Genomic DNA, 12,807 nt, shown 5'->3' on the forward strand with positions numbered 1-12,807 from the left:
CGAAGATTTCAAGGAATCACATCCACTTTTCTTAAAAACGTAGGCCGTGTTCACATGTAGGGTAAATGCTGCGTGTTTTCTGCTGCTTTTTTGCACAAAAATTCTACTGTGTTTAATTGTCCAAGCAAAGCAGATGTGATTTCATGAGAACTGCCCCCGCTATTAGAATTCAACAAACAGTATTTTACAATATTTAAAAGTTAGTATTTATCTACATGCTTGTCTGTTCACCTGTTTTTACAGGTGTTCTTCTTTCGCCTTTTCTTTCCTTTCCTTTCCAATGCCTTTTTCCCCCCTTCCTACCTCTTAAATGTTTCATATATAAGGTATCATATAAGTGTATTGTAACCCCTTCCCTTGACTATCCTGTACATACCAATCTTTATCATTTTCCTTCTATCCCTTTAATGTTTTCTTTTCCCATTTTCCTTAATAAACCATATTTTTCCATCCCCCTTCTCACCCTAAACCCTTTCCACCCTTTATTTTGCCTATATCTTTGATCTCTTTATATTTCGCTTTTAGGCTTTTATTTTGTTCTTGTTTGCTTCTATATCACTGTGTTTTTATGTTTCCCCCCTTTTTCTTTACCCCATTTACGTAAAAAATCCTTAATAAAAACTACTTTAACAAAGGACGCTGCTGAACTGTGCGGTTCTGGTGCTTTTTTTCTTTAGATGCTTCTATGTGGAGCTGAAAAAAAAATCCGCACATACTTCATTAAGTGCAGAATCAAAGCTTTCTGTACTATAAAAAGCACATGAAAAACGCAGCTTGACATCTGCACCAGAAATGCATCAAATAAGTGGGAGAAGATTGTTATTGTGGAGTTTGGTGCGGATCCTGCAGTAAACAAAAAACACAGTATGTCTGCAACGTGTGAACACGACCTTGCAGACACAAAAAAGCCGGATGTTATATACCGAAGCTACATAAAGATGAGAAATTCTGGCGGCTCCGACTGAATGAAGGAACAAAAAATAATCCACAGGTTCCAACTAGAGAAGAGCAGGATGACGTCGCGCTGCCCGAGGTGATCAAAAGCCACTGGGGACGCCAAATGCTTAGAGATTCATAGCCTCCTGTCCAGCTGCCAGGTATCACTGACATGGACGCTGGACCAGAGACTGGTGAATCCATCCGCTCATCTCCATCCCAACCGTCTGGGATTTGGGTCTATGCCCTGCAGTCTTGGGCATCTGCTGAATGTCCCTCAGTGCCAGCGCCCCTCTGAAAACTACTGTTGCCGGGGGGAGAAAGATAATGGTAAATGGGCGTAGATTTGGGTGTGGCCAGAGGCGTAGCCAAAATTTGCCGTGGCACGTATAGCGTGCTGCATGTGTCCCGCCACAAAGATCCGCGAGGAGACTGCACCAGAAGAGGCATGCCTGCGATTGCAGAGAGAGAAAGCGAGTGAGCCGTGCCTTCACTTCCAGCTATAACCTACGGTACTGGGGTCGGCTGGGATTAGGACAACAGGTTGGAACGAGGCCGGTTGGTGCATGGGAGGCTCAATGTGCTTTAACAGACTACGTCAGAGAAACTTGTGGCCTAGCGGAAAAACCTGGTGACCCCGCTAGGGCCAGAGCCGCAGAAGGAACTTGTGTGGTGACTCCCACGAATGGGTGCACCACCCTTGTTAAAGGGACATTAATGTTATATAGTGAACGACTTTATTTGATATTCCAAGCTTATTGTTATTCACTTCATTGTTCATTTGCCTAGTTACTAACACCAATTGTTCAGAGTTACTTAAAATTACTAAAGCATTTAAATAGAATTACATCTATCACTGACAGTTGTTGCCTTGTGTTCTCTATGCGTTGCATCCAGACATCTGCATTACATATGGATCAATGAAACTCTTTGAGACAGTGTGCTGTCCGAAAACATGAAGCACAAGGACTTGTCACACAGATGTATGTGTGGCGCCTCTGAGGGTTCAGTCGCCACAGAGGTACTGCACCTCACCCAGAGGTGTGGTGTCTCCTTCTCTCAGGTAAGGAGGAAGTGCTGTCCGGAACCCCAACACCGGCATTCAACACTACACTGCTCCAGGCCAGCTGGAAGGGCAAGACGCAATGTATGTTCCTGCTGAGCCCTGCCCCTGGCTGGAGTGGAGTTAGGGGGAGCACTTTGGTAGGAGATATAAATAGGGAAGCCATCTTAGGGTGGTGGAGACACAGACAGAGAGGACAGTTCAGAAGAACAGTCTGGTAGCAGAGTCTCAGTAGGAGCTCTGCTCCACAACTAGGACCTAGTGTTAGAGGCCCAGGAGGGGAGCAGGGAGTAGGCTCCGTTCTGTTGAAGGGATCCTAGGGGGTACGGCGAGTGCGGGACGGCACCCGTACGCCCCGAATCGGTCAGAAGACAGAGGAATCGTAGGCCGCAAGAAGGGGACCGGCCCCTGGCCCAGTCGTGTACTTCAAGTCCCGGCTGGAATAACCGGAGGCTTCTGGCTTATATAGTCAGTTGCCGAAGCCGCATTCTAATCCCCATGAGGGGAGTGGGCAGCGCAGGGCAGGAGGGAGAAAGACCCAGCGTGAAGTCGGTCTAGCTAGGAACACGAGAAAGTGCGGTTCTATCAGGTACTCCTAACCTGCCTGAGGAGGAACTGAACCCCTGCCTGGTGAACGCAGAGCGACGCGGGAGGCTGTAAGCTGACAGTGCACCCTGAGGAACTAAACTGTGAGTAAAGACTCGGATGACTGCACCGCACTGCCTCTGTCCATTATTTCGTCTGCGCCATCTTTCCCCCTTTACTACAACGCCCAGTGCAACCTTCACCGCCTTACACTGCCCTGGAGCTAGCTCTACCTGTGGAGAGCCACACCATCCCTCCTGCCATAACACCAGCTCCAGAGGACTGCTCCGCAGCGGCGGCTCCCTTTAGCCGCATTCCACAGGTGGCGTCACGAACACTTACTATAAATCCCTTAATAATATCCCCTTTTTGCACTGACCGCCCTGGGTCACGGACCGGGCCAGCCACCGTGATATTCCCCAGACCGGCATCGATAGGCCCGCCTGCCGAGTACCCACGGCCCTGGGGGCGCGTCATATGAATGTAGCCTAAGGTCTCATTCGCACGGCAGTATTGGTATGCCAAAGCCAGGAGTGGAATCTACAGAGAGAATCTATTATTGAAGGATTGACACCTGGTCTGTGTTTTGTAGACACTCCTGGTTTTGACATACAAACACTGATGAAATACTGATCAAAAATATTAATGTGTGAATGAGGTCTAATAGAAAGTCCATCTTTTTTTGCATATTAATTATTGGAGTGCTGCCCTCCCTTTTTTGGTCAGCATATGTACACAGAGTCAATTACTAAGATATAACAGCAGTGATGATGGGGAAATGTACACTAGTGTGTAATACCGCAGTAATGCCTACATACGAAGAAAATTTAAAAATTGCAAAATATTCCTAAATCAGAAAATAATGCTTAACAAGATGCATTAACAGTTGTACAAGAGTTCACTGACCAAAACACACCAGATACACATCTTACTAACAGCTTTGTCTAGAATATTATTGATATAATTTACAAAACACATTCATGTGAATGAATAAAGTTTCTATACTTTATTGTATCCTGTTTGTGTTCTCCACATTTGTTCCAGTGAAAATGACAGAACCTAAAGGAGTCTGCGTTGTGTAAATGAAGCCTTACCTTGTAAAGTTTGTGCCACTAGATGGCAGTAAAACCTAATCTTTTCATTATTTTATTAAGTTTGACTCACATATGCAGGATTGGGGCAGTTTTGGGAGTCAAAGTTAGTTTATTCATATAGAATAGAAATAATGAATCTCTTCTCCCTACTGGGTCCACTTCAGACTTTGGCTTACAAAAATTAATCAAAAATAGTTTTTTCATTCTAGCCTTATTCATGTTGCTGTCCTCTTAAGCCATATTTTTTAGAATAAAATAACTTTTTTGTAATTTTGTATAAAAAAAATCATAGCAACATGTGTTTTTTTTCTTTCTGTACCAGCATAAAGCATACAATGAATTAAAATGGAATTTTGCAAAACCCCATGCTACAGAAGATGTTAACCTGGTTCTCCAGTCACACCCATGTCAATCAGATTCGTTTTCTTCTGGAAGTGGCTGGATGAAACAAATGGAGTACAGCAGGGATAGACAGAGACAGGAGAGACCCCTGTGTAAGAACATTATGTGGGTCCTTTGCATTCTAATAAGACATCATAATACACCTCTTTTTGTAGTGGGCCCCCTTACTCTAGATCCCCTGTACGACTGCCCAGGTTGCACCAATGATATGTGCGCACCTGGAATAGACTGCAAAGCGCAACTCCATTCAATGTGTAGATGCTGTTGCCTGGTACTGCAAAACAGCTCCCATTTTTTTGAGCTTATATCAGCTGCAATGCACTGAGTGGAGCTGCACTTTGCAGTGCCGTTCCATGTGTTTACATCTGGTCGCCATTGGAGCAAATAACAGCTCGTCACTTGGGGTGCCAGGTGTCAGACTCTCACTGATCAGATGTTGATGATCTATTTTATGGAAAGCTCTGACTCCTACAAGTGGCGCTCACTATAGTTCAAACAATTAATTACGTGTCTATAACAAAACAGTTTCAAGGTGCTAGACACTTTACATTCAATGTATGCCTATAATCCTTATTAGTGATGGGCGAGCACTAAAATGCTCGGGTGCTCGATGCTCGGGTCAAGCAAATTGGAATGTTCGGGTGCTCGACCAGAGCAACGAGCCCAATGTAAGTCTATGGGAAACTCGAGCATTTTTTAGGCGGCTCCCCCCGGCGGTCTGCAGAGGGTCTAAAAATTGCCAAAATCGATGGGAACATTTCTCAAATTACATGGAAACAGCATGGGGAAGACCCCTGGAAGCATTTCTGACTCCAAGGTCACTGCTGTTAACAACGTTGTCAGAGGTATTACGCCACTTTTACGGACTCACAATAAAACATACAAAAACGAAACCAAAATGGATTTTCCCGGGAAATATGTTAAGGAACATCCTTTCCAGGGCAATGACTTGTATACAAGGCAAAATAAATAACCAAAACCAAAAATACTCCTCCACATCTTGGGCTATGTTCACACATAGCGTTTTCGATGCGTTTTTGCACTTTTGCATTGCTTTCAACCAAGACAAATGCATTCACTGGGAAATGCCATTTTAACATTTTACAACCTTATCTGGCCATGTGGTGTGTGACACATCATCAGACACATGCATACTGTGCGCTGAAAAGACATGGGAACAGCATGGGCAAGACCCCTGGAAGCATCTCTGACTCCCAGGTCACTGCCTAAAAGTGTGCCCATCATAAGTGATCCTTGGCGCATTCGAAGATGCCTCCCGCCATGCACCTGTCGTTGGAATGCAAGCGCAAGTATGCAGCCAGCCACCCACCCATCCACAGACTGCAATACTATACTGCCAAATTTTTGACAGCTGCTTGCACTTGAAATGTGGCATTTTAGGCTCGTGGAGGCGGAAGCTGTCCACAATCTTATGGTGGCAGCGACCGGGTATCCATACTTGGTCCCCAGCGGCCACTAGTTGTCCCGGTGTCGTCTCCGCCTTCCACAAGCACGGATCCTACAACATTAACAGTGCCTTCCCAAGTGAACTTACTGGGAAGGACCGCCTAACCACAAACACGTGGTCAAGTGAATGTGGCCAGGGATGGTACGGAGCCAGGCCACAGCTTTTTTTGCTGAGAGTTGTATTTCACCACAGCCATATTCTTTAGCTTGGTGAAAGGACTTGGGAAACCATATTTATTCCAGCTGTCATTTCTCCCAGGAAGTCCTCTAAAGCTGCTTTCACTTGAAATGTGGCCTTTTAGGCTTGTGGAGACAGAAGCTTTTCACAACCTCATGCCGGCGGCGGCCGTGTGTCCATACTCGGTACCCAGGCGCCACTATGTCTCCTGGTATCGTCTCCGCCTTCCACAAGCACAGGTCCCACAACATTACCCTTGCCTTCCCAAGTGAACTTACTGGGAAGGACCGCCTAACCACAAACACATGGTCAAGTGAATGTGGCCAAGGACGGTACGGAGCCAGGCCACAGCTTTTTTTGCTGAGAGTTGTATTTCACCACAGCCATATTTTTAGCTTGGTGAAAGGACTTGGAAAACCATATCTACTCCAGCTGTCATTTCTCCCAGGAAGTCCTCTAAAGCTGCTTGCACTTGAAATGTGGCCTTTTAGGCTCGTGGAGGTGGAAGCTTTTCACAACCTCATGCCGGCGGCGGCCAGGTGTCCATACTTGGTCCCCAGCCGCCACTATTTCTCCTGGTATCGTATCCGCCTTCCACAAGCACAGGTCCCACAGCATTACCCGTGCTCTCCCCAGTGCACGTACTGGGAAGGACCGCCTAACCACAAACACGTGGACTGGTGAATGTGGCCAGGGATGGTACGGAGCCAGTCCACATTAAAAATGCAGCCATAGAGTGTCCGGGAACCTTCCCACACACTTTTCTTAGCCAGGGCTGCTTCTCAGCAGGGTTGGACAGACCCACCAGAGAATCCTCGGGTGGGCCCTGGCTTCTGCATCAGGAGAGTTCACGATAGGCGCTAACTTTGCAGCTGCTATGGGGCTCTTCAGCGGGGGAGAAAGGTGGGTCCTCAGAATCAAATCCTCTTGTGGGCCCAATGTTTTTCAGTCTGACACTGCTTCTCAGTGTTAGTTGTATTTCACCACAGCCATATTCTTTAGCTCGGTGAAAGGACTGGCATAGAGGGAAACCGTGTCTATTCTGGGTGTCATTTCTCCCAGGAAGTGCTCTAATGCAGCTTGTTGCAGAAGTAATAGCAGCACATCCAACATCAGCTCGCACTTGTCGGTGGTGCTTCGACACATAAACATCTTTCTTTGCACCTTTAATTTCATGACTACAGAGTTGGGCAATGGCCTGATCTGCAATGCGGTTTGAGAAATAACATGCATAAGCACGTCCAATCCACATTAAAAAAGCAGCCATAGAGTGTCCGGGAACCTTCCCATACACTTTTCTTAGCCAGGGCTGCTTCTCGGCAGGGTTGGACTGTCCCACCAGAGAACTGAAGACTCCTCCAGTGGGCACTGGCTTCTACTTCAGGAGAGTTCATAGTGTCGAGGTGAGGCCATAATGATGATAGAGGCCACCATCTGCTTACTTTTCTGTTACTTGGAATGCAAGCGCAAGTATGCAGCCAGCCACCCACCCACAGGCCGCAAAACTAAACTGCCAGATTTCTGGGCAGCTGCTTGCACTTGAAATGTGGCCTTTAAGGCTCATGGAGGTGGAAGCTGTTCACAACCTCATGGTGGCGGCCGGGTGTCCATACTTGGTCCCCAGCCGCCACTATTTCTCCCGGTATTGTCTCCGCCTTCTACAAGTGCGGGTCCCTGAACATTACTGCTGGTACTTTTCTGTGGGAATCTGCTTGCCTCTTACCAGCCTGGAATATTTCCAGTGAACTATGATACGACGCCATGGTATTAGCACTGCCCCCGGTACTAGTAGCGAAGCCATCCCCAATTTCCTTCTCAGGAATTTTATTTGGTAGACTGAGTGGCTGCCCAAATACAGTGGTGGCCAAAAGTATTGGCACCCCTGCAATTCTGTCAGATAATACTCAGTTTCTTCCTGAAAATGATTGCAATCACAAATTCTTTGGTATTATTATCTTCATTTAATTTGTCTTCAAGGAAAAAGCACAAAAAGAATTGTCCTAAAGCCAAATTGGATACAATTCCACACCAAACCTAAAAAGGGGGGTGGACAAAAGTATTGGCACTGTTTGAAAAATCATGTGATGCTTCTCTAATTCGTGTAATTAACAGCACCTGTAACTTACCTGTGGCACCTAACAGGTGTTGGCAATAACTAAATCACACTTGCAGCCAGTTAACATGGATTAAAGTTGACTCAACCTTTGTCCTGTGTCCTTGTGTGTACCACATTGAGCATGGAGAAAAGAAAGAAAACCAAAGAACTGTCTGAGGACTTGAGAAACCAAATTGTGAGGATGCATGAGCAATCTCAAGGCTACAAGTCCATCTCCAAAGACCTGAATGTTTCTGTGTCTTCCATGCGCAGTGTCATCAAGAAGTTTAAAGTCCATGGCACTGTGGCTAACCTCCCTAGATGTGGACGGAAAAGAAAAACTGACGAGAGATTTCAATGCAAGATTGTGCGGATGGTGGATAAAAAAGCTTGACTAACATCCAAACAAGTTCAAGCTGCCCTGCAGTCCGAAGGTACAACAGTGTCAACCCGTACTATCCGTCGGCGTCTGAATGAAAAGGGACTGTATGGTAGGATACCCAGGAAGACCCCACTTCTTACCCCGAGACATAAAAAAGCCAGGCTGGAGTTTGCCAAAACTTACCTGAGAAAGCCTAAAACATTTTGGAAGAATGTTCTCTGGTCAGATGAGACAAAAGTAGAGCTTTTTGGGAAAAAGCATCAACATAGATTGTACAGGAAAAAAAAAGAGGCATTCAAAGAAAAGAACACGGTCCCTACAGTCAAACATGGCGGAGGTTCCCTGATGTTTTGGGGTTGCTTTGCTGCCTCTGGCACTGGACTGCTTGACCGTGTGCATGGCATTATGAAGTCTGAAGACTACCAACAAATTTTGCAGCATAATGTAGGGCCCAGTGTGAGAAAGCTGGGTCTCCCTCAGAGGTCATGGGTCTTCCAGCAGGACAATGACCCAAAACACACTTCCAAAAGCACTATAAAATGGTTTGAGAGAAAGCACTGGAGACTTCTAAGGTGGCCAGCAATGAGTCCAGACCTGAATCCCATAGAACACCTGTGGAGAGATCTCAAAATGGCAGTTTGGAGAAGGCACCCTTCAAATATCAGGGACCTGGAGCAGTTTGCCAAAGAAGAATGGTCTACAATTCCAGCAGAGCATTGTAAGAAACTCATTGATGCTTACCGGAAGCGGTTGTTCGCAGTTATTTTGGCTAAAGGTTGTGCAACCAAGTATTAGGCTGAGGGTGTCAATACTTTTGTCTGGCCCATTTTTGGAGTTTTGTGTGAAATGATCAATGATTTGATTTTTGCTTCATTCTCTTTTGTGTTTTTTCCTTGCAAGCAAATTAAATGAAGATAATAATACCAAAGAATTTGTGATTGCAATCATTTTCAGGAAGAAACTGAGTATTATCTGACAGAATTGCAGGGGTGCCAATACTTTTGGCCACCACTGTATATTAGTTTCTCACAAAGGAGCTGAAGATAGAGTGGCAGTAGGTGCAAGTTTCTCCAGCCTGATAGGTATCAGAGGGTGAACAGCAGCACATTGGATCAGTGGTTAGTGGTTAGGGATCCTGGGTTCAAATCCCAGCAAGGACAACATCTGCAAGGATTTTGTATGTTCTCACCGTGTTTGTGTGGGTTTCTACCTCAGTAAAAAAGCAGCCATAGAGTGACCGGGAACCTTCCCACACACTTTTCTTAGCCAGGACTGCTTCTCAGCAGGGTTGGACGGTCCCACCAGAGAATCCTCTGGTGTGCCCTGGCTTCTACATCAGGAGAGTTCATGATAGCGCTAACTTTGCAGCTGCTATGGGGCTCTTCAGCAGGGGGAGAAAGGTGAGCCCTCAGAATCAAATCCTCTGGTGGGCCCAATGTTTTTCAATCTGAAACAGCTTCTCAGTGGGAGTTGTATTTCACCACAGCCATATTCTTTAGCTCGGTGAAAGGACTGGCATAGAGGGAAACCGTATCTACTCCGGCTGTCATTTCTCCGTCACCAGGTTCCGCCCATTGTCACACATGACCATGCCTGGCTGTATGTTCAGCGGTGAGAGCCATAGATCAGGCTGCTGTGTTACAGCTTTCAACAACTCTGCAGCGCTGGGCGGTTTGTCACCTAAGCATTTGGCACAGCCTGTTGCCGCTTGCCCAAGGCAGTGGTGCAGTGCTTTCAGCTTGTGACTGATGTGGTCATTTCGGAGATGGAGGAGGAGGTGCAGGAGCTGAACAATGTGATTACATTGAGGTTACATTGGCGACTCTGTTTTTTATACTAAACAAAGATCCTACTGTTTTGTTTTTTTTTTTAAGTTATTTTTTAAGACAAATGCATTCACCAGGAAATGTCATTTTAACATTTTACAACCTTATCTGGCCATGTGGTGTGTGACACATCAGACACATCCTGTTTCATTTATGATGACGTCACAAAACCTATTTTATAGGGCCATTAGGCGGCCCTTACTATTCTTAAAAGGCCAGCAGTCAGCCCTTGCTATTGTTAGAGCCATCAGCCGGCTATGCTTTGTTTTTACCAATATTAACGAGTGGGTCTCCTATACTGTTATTGCATATGCAGTGACTGCAAAGGCTGCCAAAAATTCGGACGCAACCCAATATCCCTTTGAATAGACATAAAGGAGGGTCTCAGTAAAAAAAAATGTTCCCATTATAAAGGAGCAGGTCTTCTATAGTTGTAATGCCCATGCTGTGACTGCAAGGGCTGCCAAAATTTGGGAAAACCCCACTAACAATTTAAAGACACATAGAGCAGGGCCACAGTAATGACATGTTTCCATTACAAAGGAGCGGGTGTGTTATACAGTTATAGGGTATGCAGTGAGTCCAATGGCTGACAAAATTTAGGAAAAACCCCTCTAACAATTTAAAGACACATAGAGCAGGGCCACAGTAACGACAAACTCCCATTAGAAAGGAGAGGGTCTCCTATAGTGGTAATGCCCATGCTGTGACTGCAAGGGCTGCCAAAATTTGGGAAAAACCACACTAAGAATTTAAAGACACATAGAGCAGGGACACAGTAATGATATGTTTCCATTACAAAGGAGCTGGTGTGCTATACAGTTATAGGGTATGCAGTGAGTACAATGGCTGAGAAAATTTCGGAAAAACCCCACTAACAATTTAAAGACACATAGAGCAGGGCCACAGTAACGACAAATTCCCATTAGAAAGGAGAAGGGTCTTCCATACTGTTTGCCTATGTAGTGAAGCAATGGCTGCCAAAAATTTGGAGGAACTCCAATGCCCTTGTAGCATCGGCGTCTCCTTCTTATAGGGGCCGCGCGCGCCATCCTATAGAGTCCCCGGCCAATGGCCGGATGACTTTTCCTATATAAGGCACCTCCTCCAAAATGGAGGTGCCTGTGCAAGGTTGTTGTTCCGTGTGCCAACACTTGCTTCAGCCCTCATGTCCCGCTGCCTGTCAGTCCAGCCCGCCAGTCTGTCTAAAAGTCCAGCCCACCTGTCTGTCTACAGTTTAGCCCGCCAGTCTGTTTAACAGTTCTGCCCGCCAGCCTGCTTACCCAGAGCACCTGTCTGTTACCTGTTGGGCCCGCCAGCCTGCCTGGAGCACCTGCCTGTAACCTGTCGTGCTCGCCAGCCTGTCTTCCCGGAGCACTTGCCAGTTATCTGCTGTGCCCACTTGCTTGCCTACCCGGAGCACCTGTCTGGCTATCTGCCATACCAGCCTGCTTATCTACCCGGACCACCCATGAGCCTTCCTGCCATGCTCATCCGCTCTTCCGTCAGCTCCTCTCATCTGACCTGTGGGAGTCACCGGCTCTCACACAAGGTCGGTCACAGAGTGGCACCTGGTCCACCTGCCCGGTCCCTCCCTGGTTCATAGAGTCGACTGAGCCGCCGTGTGACCTGGGTCGGTCTGAGTATGCACTTAGTCACGCCCCTGTGGTCCCTTCCTGCACCGCAGCACAGAGGTTCCACCACCCGGACCCGTAACAGTTTGCACAGGCCATGGGACCCGGTGGCCTCCAGGCTCCTTCGCTCTCTGATCTGTACCAGGAGGTCTCACATCAGAAATCCCAACAGGAAACTAACCTGTACTATCTGTGGACTGTCAACTCCCGCCTGAAAACGCTGCCCACCCCGTCTGTGTCCGGCATCCGCTCCGGCGGCACCTCAACCCAGTGGTGCTGAGGCACCCGGCTTTGGACCCTGGCTCTCTGCGCCTTCACGTTTTGATGGTGACCCCCGTCTTATGTCGGGGCTTCATAAATCAGTGCACGCTGCACTTTGAACTCCTGGCACACCAGTTCACCTCCGACCGGGCCAAGGTGGCGTTCATCATGTCTCACCTCACCGAGGAGGCATTGGCATGGCTAAACCCTTTGTGGGAAAGAGGGGATCCCCTGGTGTCCGATCTTCTGGCTTTCCTCGCTGCCTTCCGCAAGGTCTTCGATGAGCCCAGACGAAAATCTTCTACTGCCTCCTCACTTCTCCGTCTCCGCCAAGGGAGTCTCACCGTGGGCCAGTATGCCATCCGTCTCCGAACCCTCGCATCTGAGCTTGCTTGGAACAACGAGGCCCTGGTGTCCACCTTTTGGGAGGGTCTTTCCGGACGGATCAAGGATGAGCTAGCCGGTCGTGATATCCCTTCCACCCTGGACGACCTGGTGTCATTAGCTACCCGGATTGACATCCGTTTTCTGGAACGTGCTAAGGAGACTACCCAGGAGAGAAGATTTCCGCATCTCGCTCCAGTATTCCAAAGGCCAGCCTCGCAACCAGCAATGTTCGCCTGAGCCTATGCAAATTGACCAAACCAAGATGGTCAAGTCTCGCCTGGAGACGCGTTGAGCCGAGGGGAGTTGCTTCTACTGTGGCAGTATAGAGCATCTGTTCCATTCCTGCCCGGTGAGGCCGGGAAGCTCCAGTGTCTAGGACTGCTCAGAGAGGTTGTCCTAGGCAAGAGTAAATACTCTCCGTCCCTGACTCTGTCTGTTTCTATTTCCAGTGGTGAGACCCACTTCTTCGAGACTGCCCATCAGGATTCCAGAGCCGC

Source organism: Phyllobates terribilis, unplaced genomic scaffold (genome assembly GCF_046119375.1).
Source record: "Phyllobates terribilis strain yellow unplaced genomic scaffold, ASM4611937v1 Scaffold_4__5_contigs__length_816908805, whole genome shotgun sequence".
Classification (NCBI taxonomy): domain Eukaryota; kingdom Metazoa; phylum Chordata; class Amphibia; order Anura; family Dendrobatidae; genus Phyllobates; species Phyllobates terribilis.